The sequence below is a fragment of the Chamaea fasciata genome, unplaced genomic scaffold (genome assembly GCF_029207755.1).
Source record: "Chamaea fasciata isolate MVZ Bird 193981 ecotype frontalis unplaced genomic scaffold, bChaFas1.0.hap1 SCAF_10, whole genome shotgun sequence".
Lineage (NCBI taxonomy): Eukaryota > Metazoa > Chordata > Aves > Passeriformes > Sylviidae > Chamaea > Chamaea fasciata.
This window is the reverse complement of record NW_027094095.1, coordinates 9,783,341-9,808,476: the sequence shown is the minus strand read 5'-3', so window position 1 is coordinate 9,808,476 and position 25,136 is coordinate 9,783,341. Positions and strand designations below refer to the sequence as shown.

Below are 25,136 nucleotides of genomic sequence, written 5' to 3'. Positions count from 1 at the left end.
ACATGAATATACAGCTAAACTAGTGGCAACTAATTTGCCTTTTCAGGAGAACTATGAATTTATTTTTGACTCCCTCAAGAGATGGGCAAAGAGCATTTGGCTAAATTTTAACATCCCTGCTAAACTTAGTTTTTAATGCATTTAAGTGGAAAATGTACCTGAATATAATAAATGAATTGATTAATTTGATTCATTGATTCATTGATTCATGATTGAAATGAAGGATCTGGGAATTTGACCTCCTGACTGAAGAAAAAAGAAAAGGAATTGATTTGCTGTTTAGAAGCCTGCAGTTTCAGGAATATAATTTCCAGTATGCTTAGGACTAGGGAAATCTTAGCTTGTTTCACTAAGGGTCCAAAGAAATGCCAGATAATTTAAAAAATACTCATATTTGCATTTAAGACTTTAACATAATAAGGTCTAAGATATCCTGTCTGTTAGGCACAGCCTCCCTCCTCAAGGATAAAATACCCTATGGAAAGCAGAATTATTTTAACTGAAAAATAATTAATGAAACATATAGACGGGAATTCCTCAGGACAGAGAGAGCATTTCACAGGTCCACAGATGTTGGAATCTCCAAAATTAGGTGTAAAAACAGATGCCCTTTTGGTGCTATTACTAGATGAATTCTTTTTCCTTTGAACTGCCAGCTATGCATATGGAAGAGTGTAAATGTCTAGGAAACTGCAATTAAACAGGACATTTAAAGTCAAAACCATTAGGCCCTGGCAACATTTTCTTCTTCCTTGACAGAAATTCCTGGGCACAGAGTCTGAACAAGGCAACAGCGAGGGTAAAATGTGGATGGAGAGAACAGAATGAAATACAGTGAATACCACAAGTCAAGCACATTGTAGCTATTAAGGCCCTTATCTAGGTTAAAAGAAAATATACCCTAGATTATAATTAGCCAGTTTTCTATTTAATGTATTTATAGTTTCAGCTGGTTGGGGATGAAACATAGCATAAGCTCTTCTGCACATGGAAGGGAGTGAACACACTGATTTCAATAGCTGAGCTATTACACATCATTTCATGATTTTACTGACTTGCCGATTCTAATTTTATGGCTGTGAAACACTTGAAGTGTTGCATTTCTGCACTGGGATGTTTTGTAGTTGGGGTTCTTTTGGGTTGTGTGCTTGGGGGTTTGTGTGAAAAAGCTGCTATATGTGAAGGTACCATCAATGAGCACTAAGAAAAACATTAAATTGCACACATCTTGAATATAAAAGGCAGCTGAGTGCCCTCTTTGTTCTCCCAGGCAGTATAAAGCTCTAGAGAGTGATGACAAGAGTGAAACAAAAATAGTTCTCAACATTTGGATGAGCTACCTGGCACAAAATGTTTTCCTATTTTGTTTTGGGGGCTGGGGGAAGATGTTTGTTCATTTTGGTTTTGGGATTTTTTTCATCACCTAAATTATTCAGACAGACTGATGCTGTTTTGATTAGAATTCATTTTCCAGAACTGCAGACAAATATGCACTAAAGTCTACGTCTCTTATCAGCAGTGGTTTCAGGGACTGCCTATTGATTTCATAGCTGTACGTATGGATCACAACCTTCTATTTAAATCTAAAGTTTTCTTATTAGAAGCTGCTCAGATATTTTGGGTTCTTTTAGGGACAGTAATGCACGCATGATACCTGCAGACAGGTGCTCTTCAGAAATTTCTCTGCTCATTTATCATCTCGTGACTTTTTTTGGATCAATGGCAAAATGTAAAGAACTATCAAATATAAAATGACTGATGGTACAGTTCACAGCAGAAAAGGACCCCAAAGGGTCTCCTGCCACCTCTGTGGAGGTCTGAACCCCATTGCAGGCCATATTCTGCTATTTTTTATTCCTGCTTAGGAGAGGAAGAGTAGCAATACCTGCCCTGCAATGAAGGAACGATACAAAGCTGCCTTTCAGCAGATCTGAAAGGTCAGCACTAACTGGGAAAATGGTTGGTTTCAGCTGCTGAAAGCACACACATCCTGCCTGCCAAGGGTGCTGATTTGGCTTCTTCTGTAACAAATTAATCTTGCTAAGCAGGGAAGTGGGCTAGCAGCCGTCAGCCAGTGACCCAAGACATTTCTGTACCCTGCGTGGGAAATAACTCACTCAACAAGAGCCTGTGCAGCACAATGTGGAACAGTCACAGCCTGCACTGAGCAGAATACCAAGGTTTCCACCTGCCACACATTTAAGGGCACATGATTCCCTGAAGTAACCTGAGGGAAAGCAACACACGGTCCCAAGATGCTTAATCTTGTGAGAATATAGCCACAACGTGCTGCCTTAGCTGATAACCTCAAGAGATCACTGTTTGTTTAAGACTTGTACTAGGCAGATAGGTGATGTTAAGGATCCCAATTCACCCTGGAATTTATACACTGAGGCAGTCTCTAACCACCCTGCCTTATTAAGCCTCAGACCATGAAGGGACCCAATCATATCTTTATTTGGGTGAGACTGACCTACAGCTGAGAACTTGCTGTATTTGCACTCATCAGTAGATCGCTATTTCATCAGTTAAGCACCACTCTACTGTAAGCAACTTTCAGTTGTATGGCATGGCAGCTACAACATTTAACTGTATAAGAACCTTTTTGTTGACTTAACTTAAATGGGAAAAAAGGAAAGAGATCATCCACTCAATAGGCTCAAAGTGCAGAGGGGGTAATACCAGAGGGTGGAAAAGGTGATCAGGGAAAATTACACAAAATCTTTAATTTTAGAATGTTTTAAGTTATGGGAGCCTCATCTGTAACATAATATTTTATGTGAAGCACTACATAATATGCGATTTTAATATTAGAAGTACCATGTAATTCAGAAGAATATTAATAAAATAAAATGCACACAACTTGTGTGTGTGTGTCCCTGAACCAGTTGTGTTTGACAGCACAAGATCTAAGTCTTGGCTGTCCATGGAGCATTCTAAGCAGAAAGCAGGAAAAATGTAAATGAGATAATTAGTCTGGAGATGAGACAATTGGTGCAGACGTACATCTATGCATGAAGATTCCGGGGATAAGGAAAAGGCCAAGTACTTTTCCTTAAGCCTCTGAGAGCTGTGCTACAGATTTACTAAGAAGAAAGATTTCAAAACAACTGCTTCATCACAAGCCAATTAAAATTTGAATTATACTGTCTTAAGGTTTGAAAAGCTGTCAAATCCACAGATAATTCCTTAGACCTTAATGCTGCAATGCATGCCCAGTCTATTTTTATGTATGCCTGCATGAAATAACACCCACCACAATGTGCTGTGGGATAAAAACACAGCACGGGCATATTGAAATATATTTAACACAGCCAAATTTTATCTTTAAAATCTAGTTGTATGTCATGTGCATAGACACAGTCTATTCTTCATGTGGGCTTATATGTGGACTGTTAAGTGGATTGATTTCTCCTGTAAAAGTAATAATTGAAAGTACAACAACAATGAGATATTAGGAGTTCCTTGTGGCAGAACAGGATTATTATTAATATAAACATGGGGTTTGGATTTCTCTTAAGTGCTTCAAATCAACTTAATGATGTTTCCACTGATTTTGGGTAGGCTGCAGTCTTTCACAGCCAACTATGTGGCAGATACAGCTGAACTACAGCTACACAGATGATTTGTCTTAACAGACACCAGCTCCACCAGCCCAGCTCGAAGCAAACAAGGCCCCAGACACAATGACAGGTGGGATTCAATCCCAGACAGAGAACCTCAGCCGACCCCTCTGAAGCACAGAGACCCCGTATCAGTGCCCAGTGAGCTGGGCAGAGCTCAGACCCTTACCCAATCGTGTCTGTAAGCACGGGAAATGCGAAAGCCCTGTAAAAGGAGCTGCTGCACAATAAACGTGAGTACAAACTCAATGTGTTAATGTCACATCCCTGTCGCACACCCCACAGTGACAACCCCCGGCTTGTGCCAGAGATCGTGTAGGGCACATACATCCCTAGGTTTGCAGAGATAGCACAAATGATTTGGATTCTACAAAATTAAAAATTAGTTTTGCTCCAAAAACTATTCTTTGCCTCAAACCCACGTCAGGGCAGTGTTTGCCACAAAATTAAAGAAGCTTTCCTTTTCCCAACTCTTTTACCAGCATCCAGAACACTCGGCAAAAGCCTGTGTCCCACTGTGTCTCGAGATCAGTGAGAGATTAGCGCTTTTTGAATTTAAGGGCTTTTGGTTTTCACTGTTGTTGGTCCTCAGCAAGAGAGATTTAAGAGTTTCTTTGAGTGATATTCACTGCAATATTTACACATCTTCAGAGGCCAGTCACAATCTGCTCCCTTACCTTGATACACCTAATTTGTACATTTTATATCTTAGCCCAAAATTTCAGCTGGCATCAACAAATACAAAACACACAATAATTGACAGAGGGAGCTATGTGCTTGTGCAACTATTAGTCCAATAGTTTTGTTGGACTATTGTAAATACAGGGATTACAGAGTAGAGTACAGGAGAAAAGTATGAAGAGTATAAATGGTGCCACTGATCTTTCAAAGAGTAAAAAAGATAAGATTGTGAGGCCAGAGCTTGGCCACTCCAAGTGTTAGAGAGGCCACTATAAACTCACACAATGCCCCACAGCAAATGCTGCAGGGCTCCAGGTAAGAGAGGGGTACAGGAGTAAAGCCAGGAAGGAGCAGGTCAGCCTTTCATTGGGACTGCCCCTGTTACCCAGGGCTGCTTTGTTTTCTACACTAGTCTGGTGTAATCTCAGGAATGCATCATTGCCTTCTGCAGGTGCCTCTGGAAAAGCACGGCAGAATTGCTTTGCAAGGAATACAGGCAATTAATTTCAATTATTTTAGACCACATGGTGTCAGTTCATGTTCCTCTAGAAAACATAGATATAAAATATTATAATTTAAAACTACTGCACTTGTAGGCTTATCATTACAGGTACATCACCTTTTTGTCATAATTTGGACATTTGAAATACAGTTACAAAAGAAGAATAAGAGCTAAGAAAAAATATAAACCAGAAAAATTAGAAATACTGAGTTAGAAACTTCCAGAGTTTTCAGAATTGCCTGATCACAGCAAGATGAAGATTGTGTGGGTCAGCACTGCTACCAGTTGTGAAAAATGACAGGGATTTGAACAGTCAGTTCTGCTGCAGCAAAGCTCAGCTCAAACAAGGAAACTTCACGGAGGAACTTGACCCATTTAATTAAACAAAAGGTTGTTTTTCAGGTTCTTGAAAACCATCAGTGCTCACTGTTCTTATTCTTGGGAGAAAAGATTGAGTCAGCAAATTCAGCAGCACCAGCTATGGCCCCAAATGCCCCCTATCTTACTTCATTCATTCTAATCACAGATATATTTCTGCAATATCCTTTGGTTCAGAAAGCATCACAAAGCCAAGATTCGGGGAATCATTTCTTCTCATTTTCCTCTTATTTTTCCCTAGAACTCATCAAGCGCTTCTCCCCATCGCTGGCAATTTTCATTTGCTTATATTTTCCCATTCCCTTTCTCTTCTTTTTTTCTCAAGGGATACTGGTCCTTCTATTCAACTGGAGACTGCTCACTCTAAAAGTGAAATCTGAGATGGAGGAAGAATACAAACCAGAATGGTTCTTGTGAATTTTGGATTTCCTCAAAATAAATATGCATGGAAAACACTGACAGTTGGTAAAGTTGCAGAAATTTAGTACTAGAGCTCAAACCTATTTTCTTACTTTCATAGGTACTGCATGCTTGTATTTAAGGCACTGGTAAAATTGCATGTAGTTACCAGCAACTAAATACCTGGCTAGGCATAACCTCTGTGTTCCTCATAATTAATAGAAATGGATAAGGAATATAAACGGTTGGGTGTCTGCGATTTTAAGCTATTTTAACCTGGCACAGAAATCTGAGGGCTGATAAAACCTCCTTGCTTCCTCCAGGCCCAGATTTCATCATGATACATGTATTTTTCCTGAGTGGAAAACAGATAGCTGCACAGTGATTAGTTGCACATTCTTTCTGGTGCCTGCTTTGTACATGGCTCATATTCCCTTTGTACAGAGGTTAACAATTATGCAGAATAAAATGGGGCACATAATGAGGAATTTCCCCGATTTGAATTTACGTTACAGTGCAACTCTGTGTTCCAAAGCCTGCCTTCAGCTGCAGTTCCCGTGCTCTGAGGACGTGGTTTTGATTTAGATTGTTGTCAGACAACAAGGAATTGATAACTTTAACATTCCTACTAGAGTAACACAACAATTACTAACAAATCTTCATCTGATTTTCAAAAAATATATTCTGCACATGCAGCAGTGGAGAGTGCTGAGAGACAACCGTAACCAGTGCTCAAACAAGAAGATGACAAATATTCTCTTGACTATTAGCCAGCTATCCTTCCTCAAAATTCATCTCATTCCCACTCCTAACACTCCTCACACTTCCACAGAGCATGTTACAGGAGATTTTTTGCCTGACAAATCTTAGTGACTTGACCCCTTCGTTACCCAAACTTCTCAATGACTGGAACTTTAATTTCAGAGGCCTAAACCACGTATTTTATCCCACACATTTAGGAGACAGTCACCTTAAATGGTGTGTAATGTATATGTAACCAAATCAAAGACTTATTTTCAGGACTTGTAAGAACCACAGTAATATTCCTATTCCAATTTCCGAGTTTGAGTTTCTGAATTCTGCAGATATGGATCAAACCTCTCCACTCCGCACTCATCTAAACACTGAGCTGTAACTGTTCAGCCTGGAACGTCTTCCACTTATATTGCAAGTATTCTGCAGGCCTTTTTCCACTGCAGATCTACAATTACAATGAGGTCTCATGTCTGATTAAGGAGTGCATTTCACTCAATACTAAGAGCCTGGGGGTAAACAGCATAGAAAATCTATTGTGAATGCAAATAAATGACCATATTACTCTTTCATCTAGCTACAGGCATGAGTTCCTTCAATGCTGCTGAAAAGTTTTAATGACACTACAATGTATGTCAGAGAATTTTGAAAAATGTAATGATATATATGGTAAGAACCTAGCACTTGCCTGGTAAAATAACAGACAAACATGTTTAAATAATTTATGAGACTGAATATACAGACTGTCTGAAAGCCCTTTTATCATTTCCCACTGCCAAAAAAGGAACGCTACTTTACACAGTGCAGAGAAAATATTAATGTTGTTAACTCCTTGTGGGAGATAGAGAGGATTCTGGAAATCCTAATGACAATGAAACCCTACAAAATCATCAGGGATATGAAAATGCACAGAGACTTCCCAGTGTGATGGTCACTGAATGGACTTCACATTCTTTGAGTCAAGCATGGTTAAAACATGTATAAAAGTTATATTCCAGATAACAACAATAATGAAATTGCTGCGCAACCACAGTTTGGGCCAGGCTCTCGTAAATGTTTTCAGAAATAAAATAAAAAACTAATTAAATGTAAAATATCACTTAGCATTGAAAAGCATGGACTGAACAGGCAAGTATAATTCCAGTCTTGAAGAGTTACCAATCACATGAATGATGCTGAAACTTATGTTTGCTCCTTTTTAATTCTGCTTAATCATAGCAAACACTTAACAATTAGTGAACTGGTTAAAATGCTTTATAATTAATATGTCACTGTATGCATAGACAAACTCAAAACAGGCAATTTTAAGACCAATTACTGTACCCTGTCAGATAGTCAATGATAACAATTTTGCACTAATTTTTTAAATACAAAAAGATATTAAATACCTTCTACAGTAGGTCTTGGTACTTCAGGCACTCATAACATACATACAGTACCTCCTAATTCCTCACTTAAGATCGAACAAACAAAAATATCTGTACCACATAATCCTGGGGGTAGATGGCTCCCACAGGCTCAAGGAAATAAATCCAAAAATAAGCATTTTTAAACAATTTTTAAAATACTTCTGAGAGAAACAGTAACCAAATGGATGGGAACAAAACCACAGGATTTTATTTCTTCTTTATGGATCAAGACCCACATGACCCGAGTTGTGTTGAATAACATAAATATCTATATAAATATATGTGCATGCTAAGTGCATTCATATCAATTAGAGCAATCAGCAAAGACACTGTTCTTCCTCCTGTGGCTCTGCTATCCTGAAGAGACACAGCTGCACGGCATCCCAGCAGCAGGAAGGAAGCTCAGAGCCCCTTTCAATGCTGTTTAATTCCTGTTTCCTCAGTTTAGATGCAAAAGCTCCCATCCCATCCCGTCCCACCTCATTGTGAAAATGCATCTCTCGAGCGCATGCACTGAGTGTTTCTGCTCAGCAGCAAGGAAAGAGATGAGACAGCACAGGCTGAGAGAGGCAAAGGCTGTCAGAGTTTCTTAAAGGACACAGAACCTTCCAACATCGCCTAACCTCCACTGCACTTCATGTTAGGTGTAGCTTAACTTTAGGAATGACTGTGAATTGCTTTTGCACAGATGTGGAAGATAGAAAAAGTCAACACAAAATCTCTGGCACATGCAGGACTCACCTTGTCTTTTGCTCTTCCTCCTATTTAGAAACATTATTTTCATTCATGGAGTTGAGCATAGTTCGAATTACACAATCAGACTTTCTGCAAACTAAGTCATTCCAGCTATTTTTTTTTCTAAACAGTTTTTTTTACAGTTTTCTCTTTAATCACAACAAGCATACTGTATCGTTGGGTTTGTTTTTTTTTTTTTTAAATGGTATTAACCTCTATATTTTTTTAATTTAAAAAGCTTTCCCTGTCTTTTGTCTCACTGCTTCTTTCCCTGCCTCCTTTTTAACCATACAGTGGAAGAACTGCTGCCTGTTACCGGAGGTGAGTTTCTTTCCATGCCTGTTTGTTCAGTGGCCAACCCCCTGCACTGGGCAGCTTTCCAGCTGGAGAATCTGGACTTCAGAGCCTGACCTTTAAGTATTCTGCAGTCAGTGTGAAAGTTTCCATTGATTTCAATGGCATTTGCAGCAGGGCCTTGGCCCTTAGTGTGACCTTATTTTCTGCCTAAGACGTAAATTGTTGACAACATTGGCAAAGGTAATCAATTCTATTCCAGCTGTAAATTTTCTTTTATTGGCTAGTGTAGCCCTACAGATCTGTATGAAGAACATCATAAGTCCTACAGTATTATAAACCTGGCCTTACAAACTGAAAACTGAAGCAGTAAGATCATCAAAATCACACCCACCCACAATATTCCCATCAATATTTAAGGTAGTTTATAGGACTATGTATGGCTACAGATTTGAAGATCAGTAGGCTCCTCCAAACAATGCTGTCCAGTAAGTCAAGGGGTTTCTTCCATGAAAATGAGTTCTCATTAGGTGAGGTCCTAGCCATTCCATTGGTTATGGTGCAAAAAGAGGTTTCTTGGTATGCAGTTACAGAAATGGATGTAATGGATGATAATGCCAAGAAACTATTTTCTTAGCTGATTGACATTAATTCCTCCCTGAGAAATCCTGAAATGATCTGCTAACACCCCATGAAATCAGGGAGCAAGGTCCAGCAGCAGTTCCACCACCATGGGTCTCGTTCAAGTAGCTCAGGCTCAGGAGCTGCATTGCTATTCAGTGTGAAAGCTTTCACCCTGTGATGTGAAAGGCTGACCCCTCGGTGCCCTGTACAGCTGGTGGTTCAGAGCCAGAGATAGCATTTATTCAACTTGAGCTGTCAGATAGAAAGGGCAAATCTACCGGCAGGTAAGTGAATTAAGCACTGTTCAGTAGTTAATAATATCTAATTATTCATGACACATCTGTCATATGCTGTTAAGAGGACATTAAAAATGCTAATGCCTGGGCATTCTATTCAGTAACACATCTGCTGAGAAACACTGTGTGTGTGTGTGTTTCAGGTACTGCCGATTGCAGTCTGGCTTTCTTCTCCTCACAGAAAAGGTATTTCATAATTTTATTTACTTTCAAGTAGGCTGCAGCTTCTGTACAATAAAAGCAAAATAAACAGAGCTTGAAAAATCCCTGGTTGCTGCAAAGGGCAGCGTAACAATGTGCTGTAATGCCTGCTGTTCATAATCCAGTCAGAACTCTACAGCACTGCTCTGTATCTTTGCAGTGCAGCACTGAGCAGGTACTTTCCTTTGGTGTCATTTCTGCCTATTTCAATTGCGTTTTGGATGCCATACCAGGCGTTGCTGGTTTCTTATAAAGCAAACAGTCGTGAACTCTATTACCCTAAATGAGACAAACGTTTGACCGAGCTCTCTATCAAGTTAAGCAGTAAAAGAATGATGATATACGAAGATTTGCAGAACTCAGTACTGGAATGTCTAGCTCGGAATTTACCATAAAAAGAGCTTAAAATATCTGCCATATAATCTGGTATTTAATTTCTAGAAATGAACGAGTTTAAATAACTACTGCTGATCCTCACGCTTCAGTGGGAACAAAAGCATCTTCAAAGTGAGGCTATCTTGCTCTGAAATAAAAATGTAAATATTTCTATTGAGTCTGCTTCTGGCATCCTTAATGAAAGGACTAAAATTTCTGAAGATAGCTGAACTAGTGCCAGTCTATATAGCTACTGTTTCACAGCTACAGATGGAGTTTGTGTTCATCACTCTCCTCATTTTTACTGTTATTGGCACTAATGTAAATATATTTTATAAACATCTTCTGTATAAGGGTTGTTTTGGTAGTTCTAATAGTATTGATATTTGCTTGTCAAGTATAATATGCCCTCATCAGGCACAGAAGAAAATCATCCCTTCCTCCCGGCAGCTTAAGTGCCAAACCAAATCAATTTAACCACTTGACGCTTTGCTAAATGGCACATAGTTCGTGACTGAAAAGCCCATGCACACACTAATTGACCTGAACTTCAGGGGCAAGAGAGAGGTCTAATTGCTCTCATCTCAGCACAGCCACATCCCTGGTCTCAGCTGAGAGGACCCAGCTAAGTGGCCAGTGATTCACACTGCCCACATCACTTGTAGCACCCTGGGAGACAAGGACTGATCATCCACTCTCCAACAGATCCTCCCCAAGAGCCTTCCAGGGCGGGCTCCAAGGGCGCAGCTCATCTGAGGAGTCTGGAGCATCTGTTTATCAAACTGAATTCCTGGCATGGGGACAGTTCTGTGTACACTGTCACAGCGCCCATCCTTGGAAATGTTCTAAATGTGTCTGGAAAACATCTGAGGAATACGAGTCTGAGGCCAAAGCTGACCCTGCTTCAAGCAAGGGCTTGGACGCGACACCTCTAAATGTCCCTTCTGACCTGAATTATCTGCTGACTTTTCAGTATTGGAAAGTAATAAGAAAACATTAAAAATCTAATTCCTGAAAAAACAGAAAACTGATTCTGCCATTTAATGTAAGTTTAGAGAACATCTCAAGGAAGGAACCTAACAGGGATCCTACAAAAATGACTGTCTTTTGTTTATTCAACCACTTCTTGTAACTTTGGTTTTCTAGGTAATCCCCAGTTGATATCCAATATTATTTGCTGAAGTCAAGCTATGTATAATTCTGAACCATCCTAATATTAAATCCTTTGCAAGAAGAATGATTCTGAATACAGCAATTATGCACTATGGGATACAGGAGTCCTCATGCACACATGATTTAATATTAATAAAAATTACATGCCTATATTAAGAGATAGATAGCTTTAATCTCAGCATTTTATTAACTTATTTTCTCTAAAAAGAAATCTCTGGAGTAGGTGTGTCCAGAATTTTCCCAATGAATTTTTTCATTAGAGGAAATGAGTTCAAGGAGTTTAAAATGCACCATAAAGTTATCACTCTACAAGTTCTGAAATGTTATTCTGTAGCTGGCCTGTATTCATCTGAGTTTATTTACATGGACTACAAAAATGGAGAACAAGATTTCCTTTAAAATGTTGTGATTCAATTTTAGAACTCTTTGGCCTGAGTAAGTGTATCATGAAATGGTCTGTTTAAACTTGATGTTTTCTATATGCAAAATACAGAGAGAAAAAATGTATGAAAAATCTTGTACTGTGAAAACAGAAAATCCCATACAACTGAAGTTGCCTCAAAGAATGAGGTAATGAGTATAAAAAAACCCCCCAACAACTACAATCCAAATCAAAGCAAACATAGAATCTCCCTATTTAGCGAGTAGGAGGCAGTGGGGAAAAAAACCCAAACCAACCAATCATTGATGTTGTTCGTGTTATTTAAAGGAAAGTCATTCATGCCCACAAGTCATTTTGAGACAGCTCAGCTGTGTTTATAACATCTAATGTACTCCACTGCATTGGGGGTTATTTCTATTCGTCCTCAGCCATTCTTTAGCTGCCACAGGGCAAAGGCTTCCTGTGTCCTTGTGCTGTCCATCACAGTGAGGGCTTTGGCCAGACCCCAGCGAGCTGGCAAGGATCACTTGGCAAGTTCATGACACTGTCATTTCACACCCTCTCCTTGTGCCCTGACCAGCAGCACTGAGCTGACAGGGAGAGTTCTCTCTGATGAGCTCAGACTGTTCTTTGAGTTGTCTGTTGTCAAAATACAGATATAGACCAAGATGATTTTCAAAACCATCGCTTGGTAAAAAACTATAAAAAATGCTCTGAGCTTTTCAGTTATTTCCATACGTGCACAGGTGCAGCCACAGTGCGAATAACAGAAGTGGAGGCAGAGGAGAAGGAGTTTGTGCAGAGCTGTGCAGTTACACTGTGTGATGGGGAACAGACGTAACCACCCGGGAGAAAGGGAGAGGAGGTTAGCCTTGGCCTCTGTGAAACCCTCCCTGAGCAGATCTACACCTTAATGCACAGGAAAACATAACTTTTACCGTGACCTAACCTCTGTGTTTCAAAGGTAATTTCAGATAAGTTCACTTCAGTGTGGTAATGATAAACTAAACCAGATGAGTCTCCCCCCTGCAATGTTCTAAAATTGATTACCAGCTTTTTCTTTTCACTGTTGTTGTGCAAATCATAAGCAATTCCAAAATACAAGAAGAATAATCACAAGTAAAATCCAAAAGAATAAGATTAAAAAACAATGAAAATGCTCTCTGAAATAAAATAAACCCTCACAATTAAAATTGCACCTCTGAAATATTCATACATCATTGATTATCATTGTGAGGCCTACTTTCTCTTTTTTCAGAAGTCTAAGTTTCTCAGCTCTACTAATTCACTCAAGACTTTTTCCCAAGCAAATTTACAATTTACAAAGCCTGAAGTGGGTTGATTAAAATTTCTTTGCTACGTGAGGTCCTTGGCCGGAGACAGCAAACAACATGAACTCCCTGATAATCATAAGACAAACAGCCTGTTTTATTGTTTGGAACTTCCTTTTATAGGGGGTTTGAATTTCCTGGGTTTAGACAGGCAATTGATCTGGGTCTTAACACTGCCCAGCTCCCTGACCAGTGATGTGTCTGCACTCTGGAATGAACATGACTGGGTAAGGGAGGTCCCTGTTTGAGTTCAAATCAATCCTATCATTGCCCACCCAGGGACTTGTCCTACTTCTTTTCTAGAATGAACCAGGCTAGCTGGACTGGGTTTATGTTATGGCCAGATTTACGTTGTCCAGCTCCAGATCCGCTGTGTTATGACATTTCCTCACACTTTGCATGCATGCACGGACAGAGCATTCATTTCTCTTATATGCTCTATTAATAGGATCTTTTTGTAAGGCCACAGTACTGGACACCGCACGGGCAAAGAGTAAGAACCAATCTTTGCTGCTCTTCTATTTAATTAAATAGTACCAATTATAAGGCACATCAAAATACTTGCTGTATGTCTAATAGAAATGGGCCCATAATAAATCAGTGGTAGAGAAGCCAGTCGAGTATTGATAACTTGATTGTCAGCTGAGGAATTCATTCCTAGAGGACACCAAAACCCCACTACTCTCAATATGAATCATTATTCCTCATTTATTTTAGTCTCTGTGATAACTCTAAATAGCAATGCCACGAACTTCCCCAGCTCAGAGTAAAAAACAGGAAAACAAACTCTTCAGAGCCTTGTAAGAAATAACTTGTCTGACACACTTGCTCATTACATTTGTTGTTCTCACCTCAGCTTCGTCTTTACTTTCCTCAGAATTTCAAATTCTTGAGAATTTTCTGATCTGGCTGAGAGGACAAAGGGAAGAAAACCATCCCTTCTCCAGGCAAAGGGCTGAGCTTTAAGGAGAAGGGCAGCTTTTGTGGCTCCAGCACCTGGGTACAAGCAGTGTTCACACAGCTGCAATAGCCCCCAGCAGTGTGTTAAGAGAACAGCACAAGCCTTAGGACTTCTCATCAGTATATTTCAAAACTAAAAACTAAATGCTTCTTTTGTTGCTACATACAAAGGATTGGTTTTGTACCAAAAAAAAAAAGAAAAAAAAAAAGGCAAAAATACCGCCAAATGAAAACAAACAAACAAACAGAACAAAACTGACTGCAGTTTTCTGATAATGTATTGTTAGTGAGATTGGCTGGTTAATGGTTTGGAAAAAGGAATTCCAGTGCTCCATTTGATGCTTCATGAAATGAAGCAACTTTGTCATACTTCACTGCATTTAGACCTAACATGTCAAATTTTTCTGAAATAAACTGTGGGTCATTGACTGAGAAAATTTCCTCTGGCAAACCATATGCAGTGAAAAATTCCATTATGATTCAATTTCTTTATTTCATAGTAGTGTAGTCTATTGTGCCACTACTCCAGATGCTGTGAAGCTGCTGATCTTTGAAAGGGAAAAGCAAGGTACAAATAGTGTCCTAAACACCCCTGAGAATAACTTTTAACCTTTTGCTTTATCATCTGGAGTGCCCGCTGAACCCTGATCACCCACATCCCACTCGGTGGCTGAACTTCTGAACTGCTAAATCAGTGTACATCCTTCACTGGAAGTAGTGATAATATTTCACAGGAAATCACATTTCACTTTCTCCTCCTTTACAGCCAATACCATTGCCTGTTGAACCCCTAGGTGTGTGCGTCTGACTTCTATTTCATTCCATATAGCCTTTCTTAGCATGACATCAAGAAAAATGTTTCTAAATAAGTACCTAGGCACTCACAATTTATTGTATGTTTTATGGGATTTAGTACTGATAGAAGAGATTCAATGTCCTCCAGCAGTGATTTGTAATTATGAATAAATTTTGAGGAAATCAAAGTTCAGGACATAGATAGTTTAGTTTAGAATGGTTTAAATGTATGTCAGTTCTCATGACTTCTAAGTTACCATCTTTGAATCTTTTCTAATCTCATGCTTAGACAATAAATTTACTTTAAGGTAAATTACCATGAGGCAAAGTACTTTGCAAATATATGGTAACTTATACATACAAGTACTATTTTTGGGACACTTCATCACCTGAGATCCTAACTTTCTTTTCAGGTAAGCAGGATTTGTGCACTTAAGTTGTCAGACTAGAAACCTGCGACATCAATTTCTAAATCCTTGATTTGATATTCACTAAGACAGACGTGTGCTTGTCACTTGGTGTGCGAGTCAAAGCTCAGATCCTCTGCAGCCCTTCACTTTTCATAATCCCCCTTTGGATGTTATAGAAACATACTTGTCTAAAAACACACACACACAAATATCCCAAAATTAAAGGTATTAAATTTACTCCTGGAGATTCTGTTCTGCTTTGGATAAATATTCACTGGCAAAAGAATGAAAATCCAGTTTCCCCTTGCTCAGGGAAGCAATTTAACCATTTTAGTTGGAAGTCACCTTGGGTTTTACCTTGGCAAAAAGATTTCTCCCAACCCATAGAATTTCCTGTAGCTCAACAATTGAAGCAGTTTAACTACATACAGCTCAGCCAGATCAGCCCCAATCACCCTAAAGCAGAGAACTGACATGTTTAGTAAAACAAGTTTTACTTCGTGTTCCAGTTGTAATCCCTATAAGATCCTATTATAATTATTCATGTGTCTAAGTCTCTCTGAATTTCATTGAAGTCATCTGAAAAGCATTTTGGAGGAAATGTGGATGTATAAATTAACTTTTCTAATGGCAGATGTTTAAAAGCGGTTATATTTTCCCACTATTAGGCTGCAAGACCTACAGGACTTAGAAGAATGAAGAGAAGAAATGTTTTAAGCAGGTTGGGTTTTTTACATAAAAAGTATTCTGTGATAAATGAAGAAATGGTATTTCAAAGGAATAAACTACAGATTTGAAACTTGTCTGTCTCTAGTCTTTCTGAAGGCTTTCTTTGTTTTGTGTCCTTTCTGTGAAGCTTTTGGTGTTTGCTCTTTGTGTGGATACCAAAAAGCAAATATCAAACACTTCCCATTATTTAAGAATGTCATTAAGGAACATGGAGCTTCTCAGAACTCCCACCAATAAGATTAGTAGAAAACTGGGATCTAAGAAGCTGCCACATCCATTCTTGCAAATGACTTTTCCTTCTACTGGGAAGTATTTGGTGATATTTCACTGATAATTCAAGAAAAAACTGGCTGATTCAAATGCAAAGGTTTTGCATTTGGAACATCAGTGATTAGAAGATCCAAAGGGACCAGAATTAAATACTTGCTCAGCAATGTCCATCAGGAGATGCTGAATGTGTTGCTGCTTATCAATGCATCAAATACACAATCAAAGCTTCAGCTTTACTGATCACTTTGTTCTATTCATTGTATCTTCAAGTCAAGACTGCAGTGAACTTGGCTCCCTCAGGAACAAATAAAACAAATTGTGTTTTAGGTATAAGAACATTTAATTTCTCTGTTTTTAACATGGATAACTTCTCCCTTCCTTTATATGTCTTAGCAGAACCAGCTGGGAAGGTGGTCTCAATAGATACAGCTATACTTGCTTTTGCTCTACTTTACAAATTCATGGTTTCATGAATAAAAAGGAGGTCTTTAACACACACTTAGCAGGTTGCAAATGCTGAAGCATCTGCGTGCACCTTGTCTTTCAGATGTCACTGGTAGAATCCTTCCTGCTGTACAGTAACCAAGAACAGAATTGCCTTCAGCAGTTCCAAAATATAATTCCTTTCCACAGTTAAGCAGTTTAGTTGGATGTAACAGAACCAAATCCTGAACTGAACAAAGTGCACAGTCACAGGTTCCCATTTTCTCCACATGCCATGGGAGCTTTGCCTGGTTGATTACTATTGTTAGCTTTTCAGAAAAATGTAGCCCTATTTCCAGTACAGTCTGGCTCTCCTCTGTGTGAACTACAGCTTTCCCATTGAAGTTAGCACAAATTCAAGACAAAGAGGCCTCTAGCACTGCTTGCAGCATTGAGCTCTGTACACGGACTTGGCTTTTCAAAACCTCATATTATGTTTCATCATAAACAGTCAGTATTGTCATGTTGACATACTGCTGTCTTCTTGGGTATATAAAGGGACCTTAACTATTTCTAGATTCTATGAATTATTTTTAAAAGAACAAAATTTGCATTGACAGTCTACCAAAAGCTGCTTGCTGAATTTTTGTAAGGTGCACTGACACCTTTCTGAAGCAGTGAGGCTGCTGTTTCAGCACCTTGTTATCAGGATTGTTTGTCCGTTGAATAATTATTTAGCTGCAGTCCAACATCTCACCAAGTTTGCACCAACAAGTGTACTGGGCACTGACCAAACTCAATTCAATCTCTCCATTATGTACACCGTATTTCCCAAAGTAAAATTTCATTCCTTTAGGAGAACATAAACGTTTTGCTGTTTCTAAATCAAAAGTTCTATCTGCTAAATTAGATTAAATGAAGCAGATTCCAAAAGCTGTTCCCTGGAAATGCTGCATTAGCTGCCAGCATATCTGCCCAAAATATTTTATACAGGTAGTTGAAAGACTCAGTTTAACTGTTCAGACCTACCCTGTTAAACTGCACTTTCAGACTGTTCTCTCAGGGCACTTTCACTCATTTTTTAATTAAAATCTCCACTATATGATTATAGGTTTTGGTGTAACTATTTCTTAAAATGTTCAGCCTCATTGTGTATTACCTATGATGAAGTTATTGTTACTACAAAGAACTATGTTTATTCTTAATTTGGCAGCAGTTTATAAGTCTGAGGAGACTCTTGCTTATCTCAGTCAAACCACGACTGGATGGGGCAGGTTAGAACACCTGTACTACAAAAGAGTAATTCATCTCATAATCTTTTGAGAGATTTGGGATTAATTAAAGTTCATTAGAAACCTGCTTGCAAACCTCAGAGTGGATGTGTATACTATCAGTTCTACCCTGCTGTGGTGTCCTCTGACGGTCTCCAGGCTCCACCATGCTGCTGAGGAATGTGGCTCCTGCTGCACTGCCTTCTCTGCCACCCCAGCTTCCCACCCAGCTCCATTCCCCAGCAGCCTCTTCCGCAGCACAACTTAGGGCAGTCCCTCACTTTTCCAAAACTGGTCCTCATCTACACAAATGATTTCCAGGTGAAAGGAAACCTTTATGGGAGAACAACAGTAATTATTATAAATTATTGTTTTCATTCAGTGTGAGAATGCTAATGAAGCTCAGTTAAAAAAAAAAAAGAACATAAGAAATATTGTCTGTGGTTGAAAACACTGACATTTTCTGAAGCTGCTGTTTCAACTGTTTGTAACCGTGCAAAATGTGAAGTCCAAGTCTGCATATTTCAATTCTGCCTCTGAAATCAGCAGGTAAGGAAATAGCTGAAAATTACCAGAATGAAGATATTTAGAATGCTTTTTTCAACATTAAAGCTGCTCTGGTACCAACACAGTGTAAGCAAACCCATGTAATGAGACATTTGTTACTTCCCTGAGCACAGGGCCCGACAGGGAGTAGTTCCAGGGAAGTCAATGGAATTGCCCAAGGCATAAACTTAGCACTGTTCAGATGACCGCAAATGATCAAATTACTGCACTTCATGATATTATGGTCTCACCAGAGATGTTTTAACAGATTGTCTGTGTTTCTAACTCAATTGAAACAAACCAGCTCACTTAATTGAAAGGTACAAGTTTAAATTTCCAGCCTGCACCCACACTGCCATTTCTCCTACCAGCAGGCACGCTTACCGACTCCCCCCTCTCCCATTCCCTTTCCCTCTCCATTCCCCAGCCAATGGCCCCAGTGACAGCTCGTGTCTCTTAGGCAGCGGTGTCCCTCAGGAGTTGACATTTCAGGCACTGACCTTTTTAACCAGCCAGCTTGTGCACTTACAGCTGTGTGGATACACATCAGGCAGAATAATTGCTTTATACTTCACCACCTGGCACAATTCCACTTAGGAGAATAATCCCACCAAATATTTTTAGCTTTTTTTTCTTGTGTGTCTTGTTTTATATTCCAATAACATAGTTCTGCAGTTAAGAACATTTCACATTTTCTCGTTCAATTGTTCATTATAGATTGAGTTGGGGGGGTGGTTTCTCATACACATGCTGAAACAAATGCCAGTTTTCTGCCTTTATGTTGCTTTACTGTTGGGTTTAGAAAGTATTTCACAGGAGGATATTAGGAAGATGAAACCCAAGTTACCTTCATTGCAATGTCCATTTTTTTTTTTGCAGTGGAATGACTGAACAGAGCAATCCAACTGATGGTTTGTACATGTAGTTGAAATTTTAGAATATTAACTACAGCCACACACCTCTTCCATATAGTTTCCTTTAGGAGCTGAGGATGTATTTTAGGTGTCTTAAAAAGACACAAGGAAACTTGCGAAGTTTTCTATTTTAATTCTCATTCTGGGATCAGAGATTTCTGACAGTGAATTTTCCGAGATTTTGTGCTCTTTTTTATAAAATATTCTGTATTTATGTGGAATAGCATTTTAAGTAGGAGCACAGAGTCAGGCGAAGAATGTAAATCTACCTTTTTATGCAATGCAACGGAACAACTAATGGCATAAAACCAGTTTGTGTATTTGGGAATGTGATCAGATTGATTGCTGGGGGGGGACAACCTGAGTCACTTTACAAAATTATGTAGAATAAATAATATAATTTATGATACAGGAAATTATAATTTGAAAGAGTTATTTCCTTAGCTTCCACATGCAAAACTTCTGGGGTTTTTTACTGTTGAGATTTACCCAGTGCTCTGCAGACAGCTATGTCTATTAAAGACCATTCAGCTAATTTATTGTTCTTTCAATACACTCCTCTCTAATGTATTTTCTCCTGTGGATTAATAAAATAAGGGTCAGGCTTCAGAGAGTGACAAAGCATGAGTCAGTGAGGATGATTTATAGTTCAGCTGAGAGTGCCAACAACACCTTTTGATAAACACTCCAATCAGTTTAAAGTTGTCTCCTAACAATGACAGAGAACGTTAGTGATAACTTCTCAAGCAAGAGCTGCCAGGATGCAGGAGTCAGTAATGGCAGGAAAACAGGTAAAGGCCTAACTCCTGAGGAGCCCCAGGAGATTTTTTTAAAATTGCATCTGAAAGAACACAGCTAGAAAACAGAAAGAAAAAATGTAAAATCTTGTATCAACTGGTTTTTCCATTCAGAAAAGCATTCATCAAATAACTTTCTAATATTCTTGGTTGTTCTGTATTTTAGCACAGAACCCTTTTCAAACAGAAATACAAAGAGAAATGGATTTCTTTAAAATGTATGAATGGTGCTTGAATGAAAAAGGTCTGCAGAAACCTTGAGGGAATTCAGCTATAAACAGAAAACTACAGCAAGATCTAGAACACTGAGCAAAGTGACTCATAACAGATTACAGCAGTATTAACAAACACTGTCTCAGGAGCCACACTAAGCAGAAAATGGTATTGTCTTCTGGGTGCTGCAGGCTCTGGGCAGCAAAGGTTTCTCTGCAGAGAAGGTGTGAGGCTCCAGGAGGAAGTCATGGACGACGAGGAATGGTGGAATTCTGCTGAGAAGAGCACTGTGGCTGCCCTGGGTGGAAAGCTGTCCTTGCTGGTGCTCCCAGCCCCTTTTAGGGCTGCCACCTCCAGGGGCTGCAGGGGGAAAGGGCTGCTCCAGAATAAGGCCATTTACAATACTACATTGCACTGTTTGGGATAATTACTAAGAAGATTAGAACATTTTTATATTGACCTTATGACTGTGTTTCACACCCCTGAAGTAATTACAAGTCCAGGGAGTGCCTCTAGCGCTCTCTATGGTGGGGATTCAGTGGATAATGTGGACACAACTACTTTTAAATTTTCAAACTCGGAGAAAGTTTTATCACAAAGTCTGTTTGGAGTTCTAAAATCAGCTCCCACATTACTTTAAGAATATGGATTTATATGCAAATCCCATCAGCTTCAAAGATATTCAAATGAGACCTGTAAGAGTTATTGTAACACTATTGATTTTACAAATAATACTAACTTCTAAGAACTTCAGTTTCAGTTCATCTAGCCTTGAAGCTCATCTTATTGCCCAATTAAAAACCAGCACTGCATCATGGATTTCAGAGCCTAGACAGTTTCTCTAGCCAGGGAAAAAAAAGGAAAACTACAAGACAAAATGTCTCAATCTTGGAAAGATTTTGTTTAATTATTCAGAGACCATGCCTTGTGTTTGGAGAATATATTGATGCCTTAAGTTTTAGCTTTCATATTTTCCAGATTCTGTACTGCATTGGTATATAACTCTGAACTTCATATAAAGTGTCAGCAAGTTCTCTTCACAGTTCAGTTTATGAAGCTTGGCATTTAAACTTCTAAGAAAAAATTAAACCAAGTTTTATATATTTTCTCTGATGGGATGTCTCTAATCTGTTAGCCCTGGAAGCATGATGGTACCATTTGAAATTTCTGTGTCAAAATACGCCCTTTTTAAAACTGATAAATAAAATCAAACAAGTGGAAGTACATCAAAGAACTGATACGGTAATGATGCCTTGTTGGGAGTACCTAAAAACAGAGGGCAGACAAAATTTAGGGAATAAAAAGCAGTTCTATTTACTGGAGGGCCTTCAGGTACATTTCAGGCAGATGAAATCACCCAGGGGCTACACCCCAAAAATGGATGATGGCTCACGGGTTTTCACACTTTTATAAGTTTATTCCATTCGCATATTGTGGGTCAATCTTCCAATTACAGCTTCATTTACCCCCAGTTTACTCCCCCCAACTCAATTTTGTTTACATTTCTCAGGGCCTGAGGCAGTGAGGTGCCCTTGATTCCCAGGCCTGGAGAGGAATTGTTGTGCCCGACTGAAATGAGAGAACAGCAGCTAACACTGTATATGGAGTTTAGACTTATACACTAAAGAATTGCAGGATTACAAATATAGGAAAAATATAAAAGCTAAAATCTTTAGACATCAGTAAAGAAAGCGTGACCGTAACAGGCGGCAGCATTTGAACAGCTACACCGTTGAATCACAGCCACACCACTGAGGGACCAACCACTTTGATCCCTCATGTTCCTACAGAGACAGGAAAGAGCTCCTGTGGTCCTGACAAAAAAATATACAGAATTGGAGTTGGAGACAGCATTCCTCCAGAGATCCATGGCACAAAATATCTCCCTTTCTGTCCCAACCTTTAGCTGATGGACCTTCAAATTTTTCATGCTGCCTGGAAGCCCTGGAAACCTTACTTAAGGATTTAGAGATGAAAAGCATGGAGGGAGTTCCTACCACTCAGAAGCCCTGCTGTGCAGGTGTGAACTCATTAGCTCCCACGGTCTCATCTGTTCCAAGGATTCACAGGATTTGTTCTTGGCTTTACAGATTGCATCTGAGAATCTTCCCAAGTTATTAATCTTTCTGTCCAGCCGTCACTAAAAAATCTTGCTGGCTTTACCAGACTGCAAGATCTGAGAGCTGGTCTTTATGGCTGAGCCAGGAACCTTACAATTTGGACTCCTAAATTCAGTTACTTTTCAGAATTTCAAAACCCTTAAAATTTATTTCCTTCAAAAGTGAAATTTTGGAGCAAAGAGAATTGGTTGTTCTGGAAAGAAAACACTTCAAAATGTCAGCTTTTCAGAGAACAGACATAGCAACCAATTTTTTGTCTTAAGGCTGCAGAAAGCCTAAAATTAGGTACTGAATGTATTTTTTATTCTAGTGACCATTCACTACTGCATTCTGGCAGGCTTATCAGAGATCCTTAAGGCCTAACTTTTTTTTTTTAGATACTTTACTAATGGCAGAGGAGAAAAATATTTAGCAAGCTGAGATTTGCCCACAACAAAGAGGAAGTGAAGGCAGAGTAAGGAATCTCGAGTTATTGGCTCCCAGGCACTGGGGAGAGCAGAGTGTGTTCCCCAGGCATGGGTTCCTTCTTGGGCATATCCTGAATATTTGCAGTACCTGGTACCTCCGGAACATACTCAGAGTTTTGGCTCGGAAGCAGAAAAGGGCTCTTGTCTTGCTTCACTTATCCCCAGCTATAGAATACAACATTCCAATGTCTAATGTAAATTCTGATTATACTTTTGAACTAAACATGTGGCATGATTATATAAAACATCTTCTCAATCTGGCTTTATCGAGTTCCTTAATGTTTTCCTGCCAACACATGGAATTACAGCAACTAGCAATAATGTCAGCTTTAATTAAATTTCATCTTGTGACTACATCCACTTATTTTAACACAGAGTCATTTAAATTCTTACTAATATGCCTTCTTTTGTTAAACCAGATTGCTCTTATTCACACAAAGGTCCGCATTTAAATATATAAGGAGCAAACACTGTAGTTGAGATTTCAGAACTATTTTTCTCTTTCCTCAGCTTTTGAATAAAAGAAATGATATTTTCTGTGATCAGAATGGCCTGAAAGTGAATACTTTATTGGTTCAACCAAAAATAAACATGCCTTAGAGCTGGGAAAAATGTACGTCTTTATAATAACATTCTACTGCCGGGGTTTTTTGTGGGTTGGGTTTTCAGGACTGCAACTGAAACAGCTGAAAGTTTAAAGATGAAGTTTACCATTGCAGTAGTTGTCACTTTGAAATGAGGTTTTCTTTCTGATGGATATTGCTCTCAAACAGACTGTGTTACAGATATAAGTCTTTGCCCCTCAGATGCTACCTCCGAAACTCCTACAATGTGCAGTTCCTCCTTCAGCTGACCTCCCAGTAACATCTGCAGTGATTTATTGTGCATGTGCTTGGGTCTGAGGTGCATAGCAATTAGCAAGAAAAGACAAAAATTGCTCAGGCTGCCTGGATCATAAGAACTTGAACAAGAGAAAATTTTAAGATGACAAGGGTTTGCAATATGACCCTTGTAACTTTGTTCTCATGTGCTAACTGACCAAGCTGCACACCACAGAGAAATTATTCCTTGGCAGGGATATCACAGGCATATCTCTGGAACACAAAAATTATTTTCCCAGAACAAACAACGTGCTGTGATTTTGCCTCCAATGGTAACACTTCAGTGGAAAAAAAAACCTGTGCCAACAAATGGTTTTTATCTAAAAATCCAAGAGTGAATATCCCAGTTTAAACCACACAAAAAACCAAATCCATCTGTGAATGACTTCAGCCTTGCAGACTTTTTGACAAGTCAAAGAAGTCAAGAGCACAGTAAGTGTATGACAATCCCAAAATCAACTATTCTTGGACCTTTTTTAAAAAAAGAAGAAGGATTTGCATTTATCATTTTAAGCATGTCCCTTTCTAAAGTTCATTAAATCCTTCTTCTAGTCTGGCAATACAGATCACTGCTACATAACAAAAGTAATTACTTCCTCTGCAGCATTACTTTTTATTTATATGTATTTTTTTATCCTCTGCATTTTTTCTCCAAGTAAGCACTTTCAATCTTTTAAATCCCCCTCCTATGGAACACTTTCCTCATCTCGAATCATTTAATCATCTGAATATGAATCTCCCCTATTCATGTTTAGGAAGGGTATTACTGTGAATCCTTGGACTTTGTGATGCTGTAAGCTATGCTGGATTCCTCTTCTTAAGGAGGCTGCAAGCCTGAATTTTCTAACATTTCATATTTTAGTATTTTATGATGGAAGGGAAATGTTCAGGGCCCTATAATTTCTAGCAGACATGTTCCAGAGGCAAAGAAGTCAAAGAGAAGAAGAAAGGAGCTAGGTAGTGTTCTCTTTTAAAAACAGGATGTTCAGAGATTTTAAAGCCTTAGTGCATGGATTAGCAAGAAATTATGTCAGGGTATACACAAATTAAACAGGGACGGTTATAAAAACTGTTCCTGGAGATCAGCCTGAGCTGGCTATTAGAGATCACTCCTAGCAGCATTTGTCCAGGTTAAGACCAAGCTGTGTTTGTTGCACTAAAGAGGGTACACACAATGCCTGTAT

At 39.0% G+C, this 25,136-nt stretch overlaps 2 long non-coding RNA genes across 3 annotated transcripts in view; one reads left to right on the top strand and one right to left on the bottom strand.

The window, feature by feature from the left end:
• LOC136294405 (uncharacterized) overlaps positions 1–25,136 on the bottom strand; it is a 188,522-nt gene that overhangs the window by 44,812 nt on the left and 118,574 nt on the right. The window lies entirely within an intron of this gene.
• On the top strand, positions 9,602–16,085 carry LOC136294913 (uncharacterized). Of its 2 annotated transcripts, none has more exons than XR_010722520.1 (4): positions 9,602–9,682; positions 9,838–9,880; positions 12,572–12,789; positions 15,990–16,085. It is a non-coding gene; the product is annotated as an uncharacterized lncRNA (long non-coding RNA). The 2 variants fall into 2 exon arrangements; XR_010722521.1 differs by having other exon boundaries at positions 9,610–9,682; positions 12,572–12,690.